Source organism: Mirounga leonina, unplaced genomic scaffold, assembly GCF_011800145.1.
Source record: "Mirounga leonina isolate KUSES-001 unplaced genomic scaffold, KU_Mleo_1.0 Mir_125, whole genome shotgun sequence".
In the NCBI taxonomy this organism is placed as follows: Eukaryota; Metazoa; Chordata; class Mammalia; order Carnivora; family Phocidae; genus Mirounga; species Mirounga leonina.
This window is the reverse complement of record NW_023270305.1, coordinates 39,821,610-39,844,095: the sequence shown is the minus strand read 5'-3', so window position 1 is coordinate 39,844,095 and position 22,486 is coordinate 39,821,610.

Sequence of the window (22,486 nt, the reverse complement as noted above, 5' to 3'; positions counted from 1 at the left end):
AATATTGTTCCCCATTTGACAGTCTGGTACATTCCTTAATTAATAGTTCTCTTTACATCTTCAACTGTTTAAAATTTGAGGTTCAGATTGAGTCTTCTGAATAAGAATGATGAAAAAATTAATATTTTTGAGAAGGTAGAAGGTCCAAAGTGAGCTAAAAGTAGCTCATGATGAATTCCATGAGAAATATAAGATGAAGCAAATATAATTGGAAATCAGTAATAATAAATATTGTCATAAAATTGTAAGGGACACGCAGAAGATAGGAGATCAGAAAAAAAATTGGAAAAGCTTAAAGAGAGATGCTGTGAGTTTGAGTTAGGTGAGATTGAATAGGAAAAGGATGAGTTATTTGTAGATTATGTTCACTTGTCAGTTTTGTGTGGTGGAGAAAAAAGTTTGTGGTTATTCTCCTTTGCAGAGGGCTATAAAAAGCAGATAAAAGTGTCACTTCCTCTGGGAAACCACTGCCTTTGGTGGTGTTTCCTTTCTCTAATTTCTTTGGAATATTTGTCTAAAGCATGTATTTTCCTATTCTCATTATCTGTTTGGTGCTTTATAATCTCCAGAGAACCCTGAGGGCAGAAACTATAACTTATACTTGCCCTTTGCACCCACTTATCCACAGGTTCAATGTTAAGCACGTGGTAGATGCTCAGGCCGTACACATTTTCTGTGGTGGTTACAAGCATAAGCTTGGTATCAGGACATCTGTGTTCTACTCGTGGTCCTGCCCCAATCAGTAATGCAGTCCTTCTAAGATTTCTATTGTGGCAATTTTTACATACAAGTTTGGACTACTTGGTTAGCTATAGAATCCCCCTTTGTTCCAGTGAATTCGTAAGCAGAGGCTTGCATCTAAAACAGAAATTGGCCGAGTTTGGCTGCAGAAGCTCCCAATGTGCCACAGAGCACTATGAAATTGAAGGTCTTCAAATTTCTCCACGGTCTGAAAGTAAGAATTCTATGGGTAGCAGGACATCAAGTGAACTTTTCCCATTATCTGAAAATTACAGCTAAGGTATTGTGTGGTCGGGGATTAACCTTGCCCGAAGAAAGATTTGGCCTTTCTCCCCAGCTCCTTGGAGGTAACCTCTAAGCCCTTGGTGTATCCTGCCTGAAAAGAGTGTCTTTATTTACCTGAGAGTGGTGAGCCATGTCAGAGAGTCAATGCTAACAATCTGATTTATAATGGAAGCTTGACCTCTGGAAGGGTTGGAGACTAAGATCAGCTATGTGTATATAATCAACCCTTAATAACATCTTTGGACACCAAGGCTCAGGTAAGCTTCCCTGGGTGGTACTACTCTGTGCATGTTGCCATACATCATTCCTGGGAGAAGTAAGCATTCCAGAAATTGGAAGCTCATGCTTAGAACTCCCCTAGACCCTGCTCTAGGCACCTTTTCCCATTGTTGATCTTAACATTTATCCTTTTGCTATAACAAGCCATAAACATGACTATAACAGGTTTGTTCAGTTCTGTGAGTCCTTCTAGTGAATTATTAAACCTGAAGTTTGGGGACCTCCTCTGCTCCAGGCACAAAGCCCCCAATAAAAGGCACTAATACTGCCCTACCAAGCTGCCAGACTCTTCCCGTGGGACTTACTTAGAGGTGAGATATAAGTTCAGCACCATGAAGTACCATCCCGCCGCCCCTCCCCGGTCCACATAAGAAGTCTGAGAAGCACGTGGTGTGGGGGTGTGGGAGCGAGCAGACATTGGCCTTACATAGAGTGCGGTGTCATGGTGAGAGACTTTTCCACCCCTTGAAGCAAGCAAAGAATTCTAAGAAACTCAATCATAAAGGTTGAGGGTAGATTGGCAACTGCTCCCAATCAGATGCTTTTGTATGGATGGTTTATAGCCCGCTCAGTGCTGTCTTGGCCATAGTAGGTGGGAAGGCTCTTGAGAGAGCCTGACATGAGTCTTGGAAAACCTGGGGATACATGTGATCGTAAAGATTGATGCTGATGTCTACTTCTGACCTAAATGTCTTGGAAGGAAAGATCTTCTCTGAGTATCTCAAAGAGCGGGACTTAAACAGATGGTTGTGCACCCTGCCCAGCCCCTGTGGCTCTCAGAGGGTGGTGTAGAGGATCTCAGCACTTCCAGTGGGTCATGTGAAAGAAGCTGGAACTTAGAGAAGGGGCTTGACACACGGGATGGTCTGCATGGCTGCTCAGGGGAGCACTGGTAGTCTCAATCCCAGCGCAGATTTGTGGGTGAGTACCTCTGGCAGGATTGGGGGATGATGTAACTGTCCTCCTCTAAAAACATCCCCAAGGAAGGAGGAAACTGGGGTGATACTGGATGTCATTCACAAGAAAAACATCCACATCCATTCGGGGCCCCCACATCACCTTGGGTTACCAGCGGTAGATGCGACGAGAGAGAAGCCAGCACCACCTTGCACTGTCCTGTGTGACACAAGACCAGTCCGTTCTCTCCTATTTCTTTCTGCTCACTTCCCCTTTCTGTTTCTTAGCAAGGGAGTGAAAGGGTGCCATGAACAGTCACATCCTCCTCCCCACCTCAGCCACATGCCTACCCTGCACTAGAGGACAGGAAGCATTTTGGAACAAATAGGAGGCTAAAGTTTTAAAATGAATTGAACATGTTCAATAACTGAATATAATTGGAAATGTATGGAATCCAAGACATCATAAAAAAATAGAAAAGGGGATCTAGCATAGAGTCAGAGAAATTTATGACTTAAATAAAATTTATATTTATATCCCCCCAAATGGAGACTTCTAACAAAATCAGGAGTATTTTCCCTTCCCTCCTTTTCACCTCCCTCCCACCCTCCCTCCCCCTACCTCTCTGTCTCTTTTATCTATCTTTAGTTATCTATTTGTCTATCTTCTATCTATCATCTCTCTCTCGTCTCTTGTCTGTCTGTCTCATGGCATCCCTGCTTCTGAAAACTGATAGTCAGAGGTGGCAAACCACATACCATACAAGAATTTCCATCTCCACTAGTGATTGAATGACAGAAACTTTGCTTTCCATTTATTATTTTTTCTGTAGACATTTGTTGAAGAACAAAAGGAAAAATGACCATATACTATTCTCATTATATCGCTTTTTAAAAGACATCCTTAAAGTTCAAGGAAACAAATGATTCTTTGGCTGTATTAGTCTCCAGTAGCCCCATTGTTAAGTTTGCAAGGTAGCTCTGACTTCAGGATGGCTGTTTTTCAGCATTGCTTCAACATGGCGTTCAGTATGAAAGCTTTCCAAGTGTGTCCTCTTAATGAGACAGCCCAGACAGGCGGCCAAGGCCATGGGTAAAGAACTCTTTGTCTGGATGAAAATGGTATCTGTGAGGTGTTGTGTAATGTCATGATCCACATGGAATTAAGGCCATGAAAGATTACACACACCTTAGGAGGTACTTTTCCTGCTACCTTAAAATATTACACTTTATGTAAGAAAGATCCTGAACTTTTTAACAAGCTTCACTCATTAATGACTCAGGTTGCATTGATATCCCAGGTCTCTTTAACCCCTAAATTACATTTGTCAAATAGAAACAACTTAGCCTTTTAGGGTCTCAGTTTCCTAATTTTTTAAAAAAATAAATGCTGGGATTAGGTCAGATGATCTCTCAGAACTTTCAAATTCTAAAGTCTGTGATTATTTGAAACACCTAGTAATGGGAGCAGCAGGGACGTTTCACTTCGGGACCAGCTGCATGATGAGCCTGTTATACCAATGGGACACCAGCTTAGCAGCAACAGAGTCCAAAAGACTCACAGGCTGGGTGGTTTCCTTGTAGATTTTGGTCATCAATTCTCAAACAAGAAATCACAGAAAACTCATCTCATCGTCTTCACAGTTGGAGAGAATTATTGTACTACCCAAATTAGGCCAAGGACTGAGCCACAGTGGGGACTGAACTGCCTCCTTAAAAGCTGCAGTCTCTCCAAGTCAGGGTAAAGGGCATCATCAAGGGAAACCTGCATCAAGGCTAATGAGGACCTTACTGAAAGCAGCCATGGGAATACTTTAGAAAAACTGCCTTCCTGCCAGTGCCCGAATCTAAACTCTACCGTTCTCCAGGAAAATAGACTTTACTTGTGCCTCCTCCCTGCTGCCAGCCCACTAACTTAATTCAGAGGGAAGGAGAGCTGGTGCTGGCTGTGTCTGTCCCACCCGCCTGTCCCCTTTCACCTTCAGGGCAGCATGGCGGGACTCACTGCAGACCAATAGAGAGAACCAGGGAACTCCGTGCGTGCCCTGAACAGCTCCTTGCTGACCACTGACTTCAGGTGCATGTCGTTGTTGTTTGGTTGGTTGTGTTTCCTCAGTGATTCCACACTAGACTGTAAGCTCCATGATGGTAGCAAGTGTATTACATTTTTGTCCCCCCCCTCCCCCCGCCGCCACTATATACACTTAGTGTCTAGCACTGCCCCTGAATCATCACTGAAACCTAAGAAGTATTTGTTGGGTGAATGAATGGTCTTCTCTAGATTCGCAGGAAGTATTTTATTAACTTGGGAGGTCTTCTCCGTATCATTTTTTTTTTCATTGAACGAGTATTGATTGAGCACTCTTGCAGGCCAGGCACTGGTTTGCATGTTGTGTACATAGCAATAAACAAAACTGACAAATCCATGTCCTGCTCGTGTTCTAGTGGTGAGAAAGTTTTTTTTTCAACAAATAAAAATTGGATACGGTTAAGGCATAAACGGGATGTTTTTGATATGGTGAAATGATTGCCACAGTCAAGCTAATTAACATATCTGCTACCTCACATGGTTGCCGTATGTGTGTTTGTGGTGAGAACATTTGAGGTTGACTCTCAGCGAATTCCAAGTGTGTAACACCTGTAGAAATGGGGCAGAAGGGCATTCTAGTCATGAGCTAAGAGAAGAATGTGGGGGAAAGGTTAAATACTATTGCAGTGCTTTGGGTAATCTGTTAGTTACTTGAGCATATGCATGATGGGGAGTTGTGGGCATCAGGACTTTGAGAGTTAGGGTGGGAGCAGACCACGGGGACTCTCTGCCAGGCTAAGGATCACAACCTTTATACTGTGGGTGGTCAATAATAGCACAAAGTCAATAACAGTGTAGGCAGAAGAGGGCCCTCCCTCATCAGTAGTGTATTGAAAAAGATTTACTTTGGGATATTACACAGGATGGACCAAGGCTGGAGAATTTGAAGGCAGGAAATATATCAAAGAGGACACTGCAGACATTTGACGTGACAGTGACCGAGAACTAACCCAAAGCAATGGGACTGCAAAGGAGAAGATAGACAGGAGAGCTATTATGAAGAAAGCTGGCTGCATTGGGTGATGGAGAAGGAGACATTCTAGGTGGAAGGCAATTTGGATTCAGCATGAAGCGCTGGTTAAAGGGACTGGCTGATAAGCCAGGATTAGGAATTCCTGAGATAAGATTAGATAAACCTAAATTCAGGTTTAGAGATGTTGAGTTTGATGTGCCATAGACATCCAAAAATATTGATAGCTAGGAGGTAGTTAAAAATGTAGATCTGGGGGGCGCCTGGGTGGCTCAGTTGGTTAAGCGACTGCCTTCGGCTCAGGTCATGATCCTGGAGTCCCGGGATCGAGTTCTGCATCGGGCTCCCTGCTCAGCAGGGAGTCAGCTTCTCCCTCTGACCCTCCCCATCTCATGCTCTCTCTCTCTATCTCATTCTCTCTCTCAAATAAATAAATAAAATCTTAAAAAAAATGTAGATCTGGAGGTAAAAAAAAAGAGGCTACATACATGGTTAAAAGGGTCAGGGAAGTGACATAAATATATGATAAAGGATGGAAATATATAACATAGAAATGTATGAACTAGAGATTTTTTTAATACAGAAAATGAAAACTACAAATAGAACAACATAATTATTTATGATCTTTCATAATTTGTTACTTCTTTGATTTGGAACTCAAATCCTTATAGCTTATTTTAACAGAACGAAGATATGAATGTTAGCCTTGCATTTAAAAAAAAATTTTTTTTTTATTTGAAAGAGAGAATGAGAGAGAGAGAGCACATGAGAGGGGAGAGGGTCAGAGGGAGAAGCAGACTCCTGCTGAGCAGGGAGCCCGATGCAGGACTCGATCCTGGGACTCCAGGATCATGACCTGAGCCAAAGGCAGTCGCTTAACCAACTGAGCCACCCAGGTCCCCCTAGTCTTGCATTTTTAAAATAAACATTTATTTATTTATCTGAGAGAGAGAGAGAGCAGGAGTGAGCGAGGGGAGGGGCAGTGGGAGAGAATCTTCAAGCAGACTCCCCACTGAGGGCAGAGCCTGACTTGGGGCTGGATCTCACGACCCGAGATCACGACCTGACCCAAAACAAGAGTCTGACTCTCAACCCATTGAGGCACCCAGGCGCCCTTAGTCTTGCATTTTGAATTTCAGTGTTCAATAATATTCAACCATAATGCTTTTAAGTGGGGGCAGTGTTTACATTTTATTCATTTTCATAATTTGAAAATAACTGATATAGGTAATTCTGAATATGGATAGTATTTTAGCACAGTTGTTTTTGTATTTAGTACAGCTTTATCTGAGGTACATGTGGAATTCTTATATTTTAATATCGTTGTATTTGGTTTCTAGTCCTTGGTTGCACTCTACTTTAGTATCTTCTGTTTGGTTCTTCCTTCAAAGAGGAAGGCTAACTGCAAAATGTTTGGTCATTTTTATAAAACGTAAAGTCAGATGATAGTTTTTGGAATTCAGTCCTCAATTCCACAAGTTCAAGAGTGTAGTTGAGGCAATACTTTCATTTCTAGAAATCAGTTTCAGGGTAGGAAGGTGACCTAGTTATTATTCCTTGCCCAAGGCCTTCCCAATGCCACGATTTTCCTAGAAGTGAATGGAATCATACATTTTTGTATAAGTACATATGAACACCATTCAAAGAAATATTCAGGGTTAGGTGGGTTGTGAATGTCTACTCAAAAGAGCAAACCTGATCCAGTTTTGACTGGTAAACTAGTCTGGGGGTTTTTCTTGGATAACACAAAGCAAGTAAAGTTTTTTTGAATAGTTTAAAAAATAACCTCAGCTCTGTATCACCACTAACCCAGCTCCTTTCCAAGAGACAGTGTCTAACTCATCAAGCCAACTACTGGGTTGTTTGAGATTCACACAGTCTGTGTAGTAATGGCTACTTTGACAATGAATTTCATTTTTAACTTTTAGCACAGAGATCTCTCTGGTGAATGATGCAATGTTCTATAACCTAGGAACATATTGCTATCTTGAATTAAACTTGTATAGCACTGACCATTATAGGCCCACTGTCTGTAGTCTTGACTACTAATTTTGAATTTGTCCAACATGACCATTTTCCTAACATACACAAAAAATCATTTCCTGATGTTATTCCTATCATGGGCATTCTGCCCAAAAGTCCTTTGGTCACATCAAAATTCCTTTTGACATCATGAATAAATATAGCTAACTGTGTGGTGTTATTTATATCTGTGCTTTCATCAGCTGCAATAGAAAATGCCACAAAAGATTTAACTTTTTCATGCACTGTGTCCTATAAATGCTTAGCCAAATCTACAATACATTGAGCTACAATATTTCTGGCTGGACGTATTTTTGCAATTGATTATTTCTGCTTAATGCACATAATTTGAGGCATTCCCTAGACACTTTTTCTTTTTTTTTTTTTTAATAAGCTCACCACCTGCAAGAGGTTTTAAAGCCTGAGGAAATTTTCACTTATTACATAGTGGCATTGTGCTATAGCAATGCTTATTTTACTTACCTTGAAAAGTTTAGAAATTTCAGTTCTTTCTTTGAAGTTCATTAATTTTTCATCACTCACCTTTTCTGTATACTGATCATAGTTTGCATTATGGTTTGCCTAATCGTAACATACTAAGTCATATTCTCCTAACACCCACTTTCTTTGCTCAGTGAATACATTATATACCCATTTTTCTTGAAATATTCCCATTGGCTTGTCTCTCCTTGCCCATTTTATTTATTTATTTATTTTTAAAGATTATTTATTTGAGAGAGAGAGAGTGAGAGAGAGAGCCCAAGAGGGGGTAGGGTCAGAGGGAGAAGCAGACTCCCTGCCGAGCAGGGAGCCCGATGCGGGACTCGATCCAGGGACTCCAGGATCATGACCTGAGCCGAAGGCAGTCGCTTAACCAACTGAGCCACCCAGGCACCCTCTCCTTGCCCATTTTAGATAGTGACATGAGTATCAAGAAAAGCTGTTTACTATGCAGACCAACAGAATGGCTAGTAATGATAATGCATCATTGCATAATGATGAATAGCCACTTCATTCTGTCCCGCTTCTGGCTCAATAGGGACTAGTAGGGACTGTGGTAAACTAGATCTGGAATTCCCATATACAGGGGATTCCAAGCTTATATAATATACGTTGTTATCTTTGAGTTATTGATTTCTTCATTATTTGCATTTTGGTTAGAGAATGTCAGCCATGTGATACCAATCCTTTAAAATGTAATGAGAGGGCGCCTGGGTGGCTCAGTTGGTTGGGCGACTGCCTTCGGCTCAGGTCCTGATCCTGGAGTCCCTGGATCGAGTCCTGCATCGGGCTCCCTGCCCGGCAGGGAGTCTGCATCTCCCTCTGACCCTCTTCCCTCTTGTGCTGTCTCTCATTCTCTCTCTCAAATAAATAAAGAAAATCTAAAAAAAAAATGGATCTTCATTATAATTTCCATGTGGATGTATTTAATTATAAGCCACAGATTTTTTTTTCAAATTTATTGTTTGTTTTCTGTTTTTAAAAACATTGAGTATCAATTAGGACCAACCACATCATTTGCAGAACCCAGTGCAAAATGAAAAGGAGCGCCCCGGGGCGCCAGAGTGGCTCAGTCGGTTAAGCGACTGCCTTCGGCTCAGGTCATGGTCCTGGAGTCCCGGGATCGAGTCCCGCATCGGGCTCCCTGCTCGGCGGGGGGTCTGCTTCTCCCTCTGACCCTCCCCCCTCTCATGCTTTCTCTCTTTCAGTCTCTCTCTCTCAAATAAATAAATAAAATCTTTGAAAAAAAAAATTAAAATGTAATGAGACTTACTTTATGTGTGGTGCCAATATGAGGGAAGTTTTTGTAAGTATTCTGTATGTGCTTTAAAATGATATGTGCTTCGGGGCGCCTGGGTGGCTCAGTTGGTTAAGCGTCTGCCTTCGGCTCAGGTCATGATCCTGGAGTCCCGGGATCGAGTCCCGCATCGGGCTCCCTGCTCGGCGGGGAGTCTGCTTCTCCCTCTGACCCTCCCCCCTCTCGTGTGCTCTCTCTCATTCTCTCTCTCTCAAATAAATAAATAAAATCTTTAAAAAAAATAAAAAAATAAAATGATATGTGTTTCAAAATATACTGCAGGTATGGGTGCAGTATTCTATGTAAGCTCATATGTCAAGCTTGCTAATGGACAAGTTTCCATGTGCTACTGATTCTTGTCTGCTTGATCTATTGGTTCCAGAATGATGTGTTAAAATCTCTCATTTCACTGTGAACTTGTCTATTTCTGCTTATGGTTCTGTCAGTTTTTGCTTTATATCTTATGTTTTGATACTGTGTAATTAGGTGCATAGATAAATTTAAAACTAACCAATTAAAAGTCTTATCACAACCTTCCCTTATTTCTTGCAATGCTTTGTACCTAATACTTGCTTTGTTTCTCATTAGTATACATGTACCAGTTTGTTTTGGGTAGTATTTGCCAGACATATCTTTGACTTTCAACATTTCTGTGACTTTATTTTTTTTTTTTAAAGATTTTATTTATTTATTTGAGACAGAGAGAATGAGAGAGAGAGAGAGCACATGAGAGGGGGGAGGGTCAGAGGGAGAAGCAGGCTCCCTGCCGAGCAGAGAGCCCGATGCGGGACTCGATCCAGGGACTCCAGGATCATGACCTGAGCCGAAGGCAGTCGCTCAACCAACTGAGCCACCCAGGCACCCTCTGTGACTTTATATATTAGATCTATCCCTTGTAAATGGCATATAGTGGGATAAATATAAAACCTGGTGCTTGTTGCTCATACTAGGAATTCACATTGCTATTTTATAATGATGAATTTGAGATTGTGCTCTCTCTCTCTCTCTCTCAATTTTTACTTTTTAATTTGAAGTGATTTCAGAATCATAGAAAAGTTTCAAGAACGTACAACACCTGCATACCCTTCACTCAGATTCTACTTTTCTTAACATTTGACCACATTTGCTTTATCATTCTCTCTCTCTGTCTGTCTAGCTTTCTCTATATTTTCTGTATCATTTAAGAATAAGACACAGATATGATGCCCCATTAACTTTAAATTGTTGAATGTATATTTTTCTAAAACAAGGCTACTCTCGTACATAACAGCAGTAAATTTGTCAAAATCAGGAAATTAACATTGGTACAGTACGACACCTTACCCTCAACCTCCATTCAAATTTCTTTCCACTATCCCAGTGTTGTTACTTATAGCAACAATCAAAGCAAGAATCAAACAAACATATTTGACCTGCTTCTTTTTTTTCCTCTTTTCTTTCCGGTCCAGCATTGAATCTGGGATCCTGTATGGGATTTAGTTGTCAAGTTGCCTTAGTCTCCTTCACTTTGGAACAATTTCTCAGTCCTTCCTTGGCTTTCATGACTTAATACTTTTAAACTGTAGAGCCCAGTTAATTTCATGACATATTTGTTAAATATTTCCTCATGATCCAATTCAGGTTCTGTGGTTTTGGCAGAAATATCACAGACTTGTTACTCTATTCAATCCAAGGTTGATTTGTCTCATGGCAGCTGATGTTCATTTTTATCACTTGGCTAAAAGGGTGTCTGCCAGATGTCATCACTGTAAGGTCAATTTAAATTTACTTGTTAAGTACCACAATTAATACATATTTCTTGGAGAGCTACTTCCAGATTATGAAAATATCAAACTTCACCCACTGGTTTTAGCATCCACTGATGGGTCTGCTTCTTAATTTGTTATTTTCTTGAAGGCTAAGGAGTAGGAAAAAAATGGAACAATTAGGATCTAAGTGAATTTCTTGTCTTTCTCTTTGATAAATGGATGGGTATAGAATTTGTTGTTCTCTCGCGTATGGTTTCATCCTGTGGACCACCTACCTTTGGAGTCACTTCAGACATTTGTTAACTCTGCCCCACCTGGGATCTACTGAATCAGAATCTGAATGTTGGGAGATGGAGATTGTAATTTTTCACAGGTTCCTAGGTGGTTTCTAATTATAGACAAAAACTCTAATAAGAGAGTCAAGTGACCCTTGGTTTAAGAATTTGCCTAATGCTAGCAAATTGTGTACAACAGATACAGAGGTTGCATTTAATGCAATAGGTTAAAGAATATTGCATCAGATATGCCTTTGAGACAGGATGAATTTATTCCATTTAGGATGCTCACGTTCTGTCCCCAAATAGATGAATGTGCAGCAGACCATTTAAGCAGAAGGCTGTTCTTCTCTACATAATCCAACAAATGAAGTGGAAAAAAAAAAAAAAGAGAAAGAGAAAAAAAGAAAGAAAGATACTTTCTCTATAGTTCTAAGGTCTCCACCCACAGTCTAAACTTTGTATTTTGCTTGGTGACTATCAAAGCACATGGCATTTCAGTCCTATCTGGTTTATTCAAGCCTCCCATCTTCAGCTCCTTATTTCCTCTGCTTTCTAGTAGCAAACACACTATTATCCATCGAGTTGCTAGGTTCTTTGTCTCTTGAAAACCTCAGCTGCTGTGCATCATGAAAGAAAATTCTATTTTTGTGTATAACACCTTTTCAGTGGCTGTTTTACCTTGGAAAATTTATCTGAGCCACAGTCCCAGACCTGTTACTTCTGGCCACCTTTATTAAGTCGCTGGTATGAATTGGCATCCCATGAACTTTTCACAATTATAGTCCTATTTCAAATCTCCCCCAAGTGCCATAATTTTGCCCAAGTGGATTTATTAAGTACTCTTTAATCAGCTCAAACCTAAATCTCATGAGTAAAATGCAGTCTGGGCTTCCTCAGTTAATATTAATACCTTTTTCATGCAGGCTTTTCTGTAATTCAACCATAGGGTATTTCTTTGCAAGGAAATTGCCTACCAAAAATGGTCACTCATAGTTTTTCCTGGTTTTAAGTGGATTGGTGGGGTTTTCAACTTATTTAATATGACAGACACATAGTTTAGAATTATTTTTCACTTGAAGACTATTCTTCATAATTCTGAATAGAAATGTTGTCATCTTAAATCAAAACATAAAAGATGGAGGTATAAGGGAAACCACCTGCAAATAAGAACTTTGAACACAGGAAAAAAAACCAACAACCCTGCCATTTCTTGAGTCTTAAAGAACAGAATGATGAAACAGTAAAAGTAGTTTGGTTAAAACATTTGTATGCCGTCCTGAGTATTTATTAATACATTAACGGGTTATCTTTTATTCATTCCTCTACTGCTTACCAAAAACTGATTTTACATACACATCATGTTATTTTGACACAGCTGATTTTTACAGATGTAAACGGGTGCTCTGGAAGGCTAAATAACCTTTGCTAATATTAGAAACAGCCACGCCAGTCTAACTTTAAAATTATGCCTCTCCTATTCCATCATCTTGTTCATTATGATTCCCATCACATTAGGTACAGAAATTATGGTCCTTGGTGAAGTCAAATATTGGCATAAATCTGAACCCATTAGGTTAAAGTGACAGAAAATTTAAATTTTCTTAATTTCAAACAAAAAAGAGTTATTGCTAGATTTTCCTTTGCCTCAAAAACAAAAGATGATTTTTTGCAAATGAAACATTTTTTTTTCCCATTTCTTGCAGAGGAGATTGTGATTAGGAAATTATATTTCTTAGAAGGATTTGTAAGCTTAAAAACTCCATGGGCTTCAAGTTGTACTGGCAAACTTAAGTGCTTATTGGTTTTTTCCTACGAATAAGAGCAATGCTAGCAAAACCAAATAAATAAAGTAAAAAGGTTTTCAATGTCCCATTATTTGGAGGCATTGGCAGTTTGTACACCCTGGTGGATATTTGAGCAGGCATATGTGTGCCTTCCACCTGTGCACCCAGATACCTGTTTTCTCCCCTCCCTTCCCCTCCCCTCCCTTCCTGGCCCCTTCTGTCGCCTTCCCTCCTGTTCACTTTTCTTCTGTCTCTCGCTCTGTGTTCTATTTCTAGTTTTCTCACTTGACACTTAGAAATCAATACCCACCTATAGTCAGTGTGCATTGTGCCCACTCCAAATTCCTCCATCTCCTTTCAAGATGCATATATATTTAGTCACTTTGCCAGGCCTTGGCAAATGAAAAATAATCATGTTTCAGTTTCAACAAAAATTCTGATTCACTCAACATTTAATTTACTAATTACTTTGGAACTTTCCAAGATAAACTAAAAAAAAAAAAAATCACCTTTTCACTTTGAGGATTGAAATCCTCTCAAACAAAATACTTTTATATTATTGAGAAAGAAACTATAATATGAAAGAAAAACCAGTTTTTAGTTGTTCATTCTTGTATTTTATTTTTGTAATATGTGCTTTGCTTTCTCAATTTATAAAAGCAATTCAATATATTATTTAACATTATAAAAAAGTTTATTGAATAAAATAAAAATTTACCTGCCATTCTATGAATGTGAAAATTACACTTTTATTTAAGGTTTATTTCCTTCTAGTTAGTTCCCAGGGACCTCTCAGAGTTGTCATCTAAAAAAATCAAGGGATTCTTCCTTGTTGCCCTTCCTCAACTCAACTGGATTGTGTCTCCTATTATATGTTATCATAATTCTCTGTGCTTCTCATTCATAGCACATAAACACTTTAGGTGTAGTGGATTTATTATCCAGCTCCACTTGAGGCACAGACTCTGTCTTAGTTCTTTGCTTTGATGGCCCAGCTCTTAGCAAAAGGAACAAATTAATACAAACATACAAAATTTTGAATGGTACTGTATTAGTTTTATAATCTGTTTAAAAATTAACATGTGCAATTTCCCTTGTTATTATTTTCTGAAACTATATATATGTGTGTGTGTTTTATGTGTATCTATATGTATAACTATAGGTAGATATAAATGTAGATATTTTCCATGTATTCAAACATAGTAACTTTTTCCTTGATAGATTCTACCTACATTGTTACACGTTATAAAGACTTATATATATGTTTACCAATATTTTCCCCAATATTTTATGGGTTTTTTATTTATATTTAAACATTAACTCTCCTAGAATTGTTTTTTTTTTTTTAACTTCTTGTTATGAAAATGTAGAAAATAACGTAAGGAGCTCTTATGTGCATTATAATGAGATTTGCACTTACAAATTTAGGGTCAATCCTGTTTCATTTATATCCCTACCCACTCCTTTCTTCTTGATTATTTTGAGGTGAATCCCAGATGTCATCTCATTCTTCTGTAAATATTTCTTTAGGTATCTTGAGAAGGCCTCTTCAAAAGGATATAACCACAATACTATTGCGGTAACTAAAACAATGAACATTTATTCCTTAGAGTATTAATTTTTTATGTACTGAATGAAGTAGCGGGTCTCTACCATTTTCCCTCTGGGTTCTTACTGTCTGTCTCATAAGCAATTTTTGAACAATCCATGTTTTCAGTGTAGTTCTTTCTTCTTGAGGAACCTTGGCAGAGGGGACTGCCTGTCTTTGTCTTTCTGTGTCTGGCCCCTGGGGCTCATGTAGTTGTCTGTACTAGTTCTCCACCTTCTTCCTGCTGATTCCTGCAGTCTTTCAGTTGGCAAGGATAGCGTGACAAATCTGGGGCTTTCAAGTTTCTTTTGGATGCTGCTCATAAGGTGTTACCTACTAGACAGCATGGAGTTGAATTCCAAGTTGAGCCACGCCTTCCCCTCTCACTGTCAATGTTCTTCTCAATGCACAGCCTTCCAAACTGGGAACGTTTGATTTGGATCTTCCAGTTTCCTTGGCAACTTGTTCCATACTGCAGAGCTTTCTCAGGAGGAGGAGCTACAGTGTGTATCTCACGGATTGTCTTCAATGTTTCCTCTGCGTGTATTTTTCAGAGTTTTCTGTTTGGGGCTGCATTTTTTCTTTCCTTCTGTATCAGATGTAGACTTTTGCCCGGATTAATGTTCTGCTGTCCATTTATTTTAATAGAAACTTGGAAGGGGGGCTGGATATCTGAAACTACATGATGTTACGGGAAGCCCCCTATGAACTTTTTTGGGAGAAAATACCTTAAGGATTATTTCTGAAGAGGCAAAAGCTGGTAATTGTCCAATAATTCAAGAAGCTTGAAGCCTTTACTTATTATGTTAAGAAACACATTTGGCAACTTGGTAATAACAGCTAAAATAGCACTCTGAGATCGGGTAATGACTTACATTAATAAATGAAATGCCAGCTCTTTTCAACATAAAATATTGACTTCTTTTTTTTGTTGTTCTTGTTCTGTCCCATAAAACCATTTTTCATCTGGCCTTGGATTCAGATTCTTTGCAAGTCAAGGTACATCCATATACTCTGGCCTCTGACTCCACAGAGGCGACTGTGACTTGTGAGAAAGAGAACACACTTAGAATCGGAAAGACTTGGTTTTATTTTCTCATCCTCTCTGTCCTAGAGCATGTCACTTCACATCCTTCAAGTTTGGGGTCATTAACTGTAAGATGGCTTAATAATTGTTTCACTCACAGGATGGTGGTGAAGATGAAGAGATGGAATAAATATAAAAGTTTGAAACATATACTAATATTAGTTCCTCTTATGAGGGCGTGTTTTGCAAATTAAGATGGTTGGTGATAGCTGGTCCTCATTGTAAGATGTAAGATCCATGGAAAGGAGAATTTGAATGTCCACTAATCTTTTTTTTTTTTTTTTTAAGATTTTATTTATTTATTTGACAGAGAGAGAGAGAGAGAGAGTACAAGCAGGGGGAGCGGCAGGCAGAGGGAGAGGGAGAAGCAGGTGCCCCGCTGACCAGGGACCCAACATGGGGCCTGATTCCAGGACCCTGGGATCATGACCTGAGCTGAAGGCAGACACTTAATGACTGAGCCACCCAGGCGCCCTTCCACTAATCTTTTTCTGTGGGAACCACTGGCCTACTTAGTTTTGGAACTCACTTGCAGTTCACAAATTCTTTGATTCTATAAACTAGAGGAATTGTAAAGCTAGTGCGATTCTTGTGCGGTTTTCTCAGGTTAATTGTTAGTTGCTACAGACACTGTCTTTCTGAGGTGTGAAGCAGACTATTTAGTAAGTTGGGTTCCCTGGGAAAGCAACTGAGGAGAGATTTGCATGCAACGTACAGAGGCTGCTTTTAGTCAACAGGCTTGAGCATTGGAAATCTGAGTGAGGGAAAAGGGCCCATAGCAACGGACAATGGACAGACAGAATGCAAACAGGGAATGCAAACAGGCTCATGAAGCAACCTACCTCCAAATAACCCTAGGCTCTAACTAATCAATTACAACCAGGCACAGTTCCTAAGATTACCAAAGAAGGGAAAACGCCATACTCCCTCCCTCTGCCCTATCACTGTGGCCCCTCCTTACTGCCTTGTCGCCCACAGTCTCTCCTCTGCTGTCCTGCCCACCGCTCCCTGAGTATTCAATAAACTTCTCTCTCTTTTGTTCTGTCTTGGGTGAATTCTTTCACCACCTACATCACTGGCCCCCACCCAGTTGGGACGCCCCACAGAATGTTTATTGGAGAGTGCTTGTTGTGACAATGTCCTGAGGGGTGGAGGAAGTAGTTTGGGTGGGGGAGATGTTCAGCTGAGATGTTCAGCCTCACAACAGAGGCTTCAGTCAATCCCACCAGGAACCTTGGAATTTGTGTGGCCCTCCTGAATTGTTCTGCCCTAAAGCAAGGGAGCTTGACCTCAGTATTTTCCCCCTTCACCACCAAGGGCTGCCTTAGGGGAGAGGGCATGACCTTAGTGGAGGTGGTGCTCTTTGGCCAAGGGCTGAGCTCTTGAGTTGTCAGCCATTAATACTCCCAGCAGCTGGGGGCTTGAATACCTCCAACCTGAAGGAAGATCTGTCTGTACAATGAATATCATTCACTACAACTGTCTTTATCTTGGAAACACTAGTCTGCTACTGGGAGTCTCAATTTATCTTCACAAATTGCATTTTCATTTGTTTTCTGTAGCTAAATTCTCTAGCATCTAGCATTTATATAAGCTCGGGCAAAATAAATTCACGGGTCTGAGCCTTAGTTTCCACATATAAAGTATATTATTCTCACTGTTTTTTTTTGTGAGGATTAGGTGAGATTCCATTCATGTTATAGATAAGGCAAGTTGCAAATCAAGTGCATCATGGTATCTTGTGGGAATGAAAGTCTTGAGACATGACTTTAGGGTTCTGGGACATGAGAAATTATAATGTCTGGTTATAAAACATTCTAATCTGATTGCTAGGTCAGAATGGTAGAAAGGCTCCTTTTTGTTTGGGTTTGAATAACTTCAAAGGAATGCCCAGCTTCCAGAGGACACATTTTAGGAATTAGACTGGATTTGGAATTTGAGTAAAAAAAAAATCACTGCGTGGCTTAAACAATGGCTTGGTGTAATTGATACTCCTATTCCTGCTTTTTGATCAGCAATGAGAAGTAGAGGGGGTGCCAGAAATCTAGGGGGCAAGATGGGTATTATTATTTATACTGCTTCAACTCACTCTCTGATTATGGTAAACCCTTTGAATTCTTTGAAGGAAGATTAGTGGGTGTTAAAGATCAACACCTACATAAGAACCTCCTCTTAAGAGTTCAAAGTACCAAATGGCCACACCACCTCTATGCATTGTAGTCATCTTGTCTCAACTGGAAGACATGAAAGCAATTCTTGATTGTTAGTTTTATTTATTTATTTTTTAAAAGATTTTATTTATTTATTTATTTATTTATTTATTTATTTATTTATTTGAGAGAGCGAGCACGACCCAGCAGGGAGAGGGACAGAAGGAGAGGGAGAAGGAAAGACTCTCAAGCAGACTCTGCGCTGAGTGCAGAGCCCGACTTGGGGCTCAATCCCACAACCTTGAGATCATGACCTGTGCTGAAACCAAGAGTCAGAAGCTTAACTGACTGAGCCACCCAGGTGCCCTGATTGTTGCTTTTAGATCTTGACCTTAAGTTATAACACAATCTCATGTGTATGGGTTGTGCTAATATCCTGTGATAAAAAAAGCAACTAGCTTATACTGAATTAAGTAGTTTTCTAGAAGAACTTTTTTTGAATGGGAAGGTTATCCATTGAGGAGTTCTCTTAACTGGGCTGAAGGATCTTATAAATCCATTCAATTATATTTATAGGCCTTAATTCCTCCTCTCTGAGGTCATAAGGGCCAAGGTCAGCCACATCCCTGGGTGCTACCAACAGATGGCCTTGTACCTTCAGCACTGGCCAGCTACCGACATTGAAAATACCAAAGTTTTCTATTGTTTTTTGGGGGGCTAAATAGAGTTCTTTGTTATAATGTAAATACCCTAGAGATAAGAGTACAAAAAATGGTTTTCCATTAATACCCTTGGTATAAATCTGTTAATTTTTTTCAATCAGAAAACTAGCTTGCAGCAAGTTTTAAAAATAGAGAAAAAACATAGAGGAGAGCAAAATACAAGCTGCTTGAGCCTCCCCTTTCTAAAATATAATTTTGAAACGTTCAAAAATTCATGTATCATTGTGAAAAGAACATTGTATTAGAATTTAGAGGCCTGAGTTCTAGAAGAATCTCTGTGAATTTTGGCAAAAGTACTTATTCTTTCCATGTCTATATTTCTTGTGTTAAAATTCAGGACTTTGGACTAGATCAGGACTCAGCAAATTTTTCCTATAAAGGCCAGATAGTAAATATTTTAGGCTTTGGGGGGCCAGACTGTCCCTGATGCAACTACCCAACCCCTGTAGCAAGAAGGTAGTGGTAGATAATAGGTAAATGAATGGGTGTGGCTGTGTTCCAGTAAAACTGTGTTTACGAAAACCTGCAACTGGCTGGATTTGACCCAGGGTCTGTGCACTAGACAACAGTTTCTAAACTTGAGGGATTATTAGAATTCCTGAACGTATCAGGTATTTGTCGCCTGGCATCACATATATTGTGAATAGAGTCCCAACCAAAAATCTCAGTTGCATACAACAAAAAAGTTTTTATTTATCATGTACCTGTGACTCCACTGAGTTGGTCCTGCTGGGCTTGCTGACATGTGTCCAGCTCAGCTGGGTTTAGCTCTGCCTCCTGCTGCAGATATGTGGGTTGGTTGGGACCTGCTGGGATGGTTCTCTTCCATATATAATCATTCTGCAGTTATTCTAAAGCTACCACCGAAGCTTTCTCTGTATCACTGGTGCAGACACAAGAGTGCAAGTGTGAATGAACATGGGAGGCTTCTTAAAGGCCTAGGTTTGAAATTGGCACAATGACAATGTTACTTCTGTCCACATGTCATGGTCCAAAGCAAGTCATAGGGACTGGCGCAAGTGAAAGCGTGGAGAAATATAGTCTACCCGTGATGAGGTCATGGCAGGAGTGTGGATAGAGGGTCATTTGACTCCTCAAACTGGGGATTTTTTATTATTATTTTTTTTATATCACACTTTTGGGCCCCATGCCAGAGGTTCTGAATCAGCCGGTCCCCGGCTGAGTTTAGAAATATGTAGGCGCTTAGCCATCTTGATGATCAGTCATTGCAGAGAACCACTCCATTAGAAAGCATTAGATGCTTTCTCAGGCCACTTGCAACTCCATTTCATTTGATTCTATGAAATGAAGAATTTCTATTTTTTTTTTTTAAAGTGCACTTGTTCTCAAAAAGTTTTAAAATTTGATAGCCAGGGTCTGCAGCTGCTTGGTATTTCGGGGTCACAAAGCAGGTTGACCATGTCCTTGATGGAAACTCTGTTCGCCCCCACACAGAGCTCTGACCTGCTTTTTTCTCACCCGCTCCTCCACCTCCTCCCCAGAACCCTCCTGGTGGGGCCGGCTCATCAGGCACTCGTGGAGGCAAGTTGGTGATAGCCATCAGTCGGCACAGCTGGACTAAAACCAACTCATTTCACACTGCAGTGGCTGGTAATCAAACGGTACTACATGCTTTATTAATTTGTAATCACCCTTCCCCCCCGCCCTTCCCTTTCCTTTTCCTCATAGGTCACTTAAAAATTCCTTGATTGTGCAACAGTGGGGAATAATCTTTCTCTAAAAGAGGTGGCACTTTCATTATACAAGTGCTAAACTCAGCATCTTGGGGGCATTGCTCATGAATATTAAATGCTGCATTTTAAAATTTATATTTGGGGTGATTTTTCTTTCCTCGTTTGAAAGAAGCTTTTAATTGTGGCATAATGGCTGGCCTGTCACCATCAGTATCTGTGGGTCAATAGTGTATTAGCAGGTAACAGTGTTAGGTCTCTGTTAAATCATGGCTGTGGTTAGCGGGAACATGGATGCCCGGAGAAGCTCTTCCGTGAAAGCTGATGTCAGCATGTCATTGCCAACCACAGAAGAATTATATTCATCATTTGGCTCGCTAAAATAACATGAATTTCTTTTAAAAGTCCATACATTTAAATTGCCAGCATATGATTTATGCAACACCAGAATTTGTCAGCTGGTTTAAGCCTACAGAGACTTATGTAGGCAGTGGGTGGGAAGAAAATGCACGATGCAGAACCCAGAAGTACTTTTTTTATGTTAGATATTACTCATTTTTATTAATACATTACATTTATATAGAAACGTTCTTTCACTTACCATGAAGCTTCTTAAAAAACGTATTTAATGAATTCTACTAATATAACCCAGAGTAGTTGGGCATCACCCCCTACAGGTGGCTAGAGGTAGGACATTTATTGTGTTGATGCTATTTTTTTTTTAAGTGACAAGTAAAACGGTATTCATATTGTCTACAGTATTTCTTTCAGTTGGTTTGTGAATGGTTCCACTTTGGGGAAAAAGAATCCACAAAAGGCCCAAACTCTCAGGAATCATTTAAAAGACAAGAAGCAAGTAATAGAGGGCAGTGATCTTACAAGGGTCAGCAGACTTTTTTTTTTTTACAAAGGGCCAAGGTGTAATATTTTCACCTTTGTGGGCTCTATGATCTCTGTTGCACTATTCAGCCCTGCCACTGTAGCATGAAAGCGGCCGCAGACAACACATAAACAAATGATGATGGCTATGGTTTTGTTTCGGGAGGCACATTAATGCTCAGAGACTTGAGTTTGTATTTGCCAGCAATTTATTTAACACAGGTTCACTGTAGGAATTTCATAGGCCAATAGCGTATTGGAAAATGTTTCTTTATAAGCAAAAAGAAATAACAAACTCCAAACCAATGACAGATTAATCACACTATTGTTCCTGGCAAAGGAAGATGAAAGGAGTAAAGTCTAAGGTCTAAAGGAGTAAAGTTGAGGTGTAGCATTATATGAGGCGGTCCTCGGGAGAGATGGCTTGGCCGACCCACAGCTGATGTCTAGCTGCCATTGCAAAAGTACAAGTCCCCTGTTACCAGAGCACGTTGCTAGGGAACGATGGCACTGGTGTTGACAGGCAAGAGGATCTTTCTTGGGGCTGCTTTTTGGCTTTCATTACTGCCCATAAAAGAGTTGCCTTTACCTCAGTGGGATCTAATTGTCCCAAGGTTCAGAGAGCTATTTAGATCAGCAAAGTGTCACCCTGCTCAGATGGAACACTCTCGGGTACTCCTCACACACTCTCAGTATTTATAGTCAAATGTCCCCTTGCCATAGTTGCTTCTTCATGTTTTTACTGATAAGCCCCAGCCAGGCCCCTCAGCAGCTGAGCTGAGACTTGTCAATGACAACAGATGAGATGACAATATCCTGTCACAGCTTACTTCACTCTTAATCAAAACAACTTGACTCTTAAAAACAATTTCATTTTTTGTCATACACAAGTGGATTTGAAATCATATCAAACCAATATACAACAGCTACAGTCCAATAAAATTTTATTTACAAAAATAGGCAGTGAGAGGGCGCCTGGGTGGCTCAGTCGGTTAAGCGACTGCCTTCGGCTCAGGTCATGATCCTGGAGTCCCTGGATCGAGTCCCGCATCGGGCTCCCTGCTCGGCAGGGAGTCTGCTTCTGCCTCTGACCCTCCCCCCTCTCATGCTCTCTGTTTCTCATTCTCTCTGTCTCAAATAAATAAATAAAATCTTTAAAAAAAAAAAAAATAGGCAGTGAGAAACACCAATTAAAAGACAGAGATTACCGGATACCCAATCATATATTGTCTATAAGAAACCTACTTTAAATATAAATACACAGATGAATGAAAAGTTAACGGGCTAGAGAAAGATATATGGAGCTAACACTAATCAAAAGAAAATGGGAATAGCGATATTAATTTCAAACAAAGCAGAGTTCAGAACAAGAAATATTATCAGGGATTAGGAGGGCCATTACATAATTATAAAGAGGCCAGTTCTCCAAGAAGACATAATAATCCTTAATGCATACATGTCTAACAATAGAGCATCAAA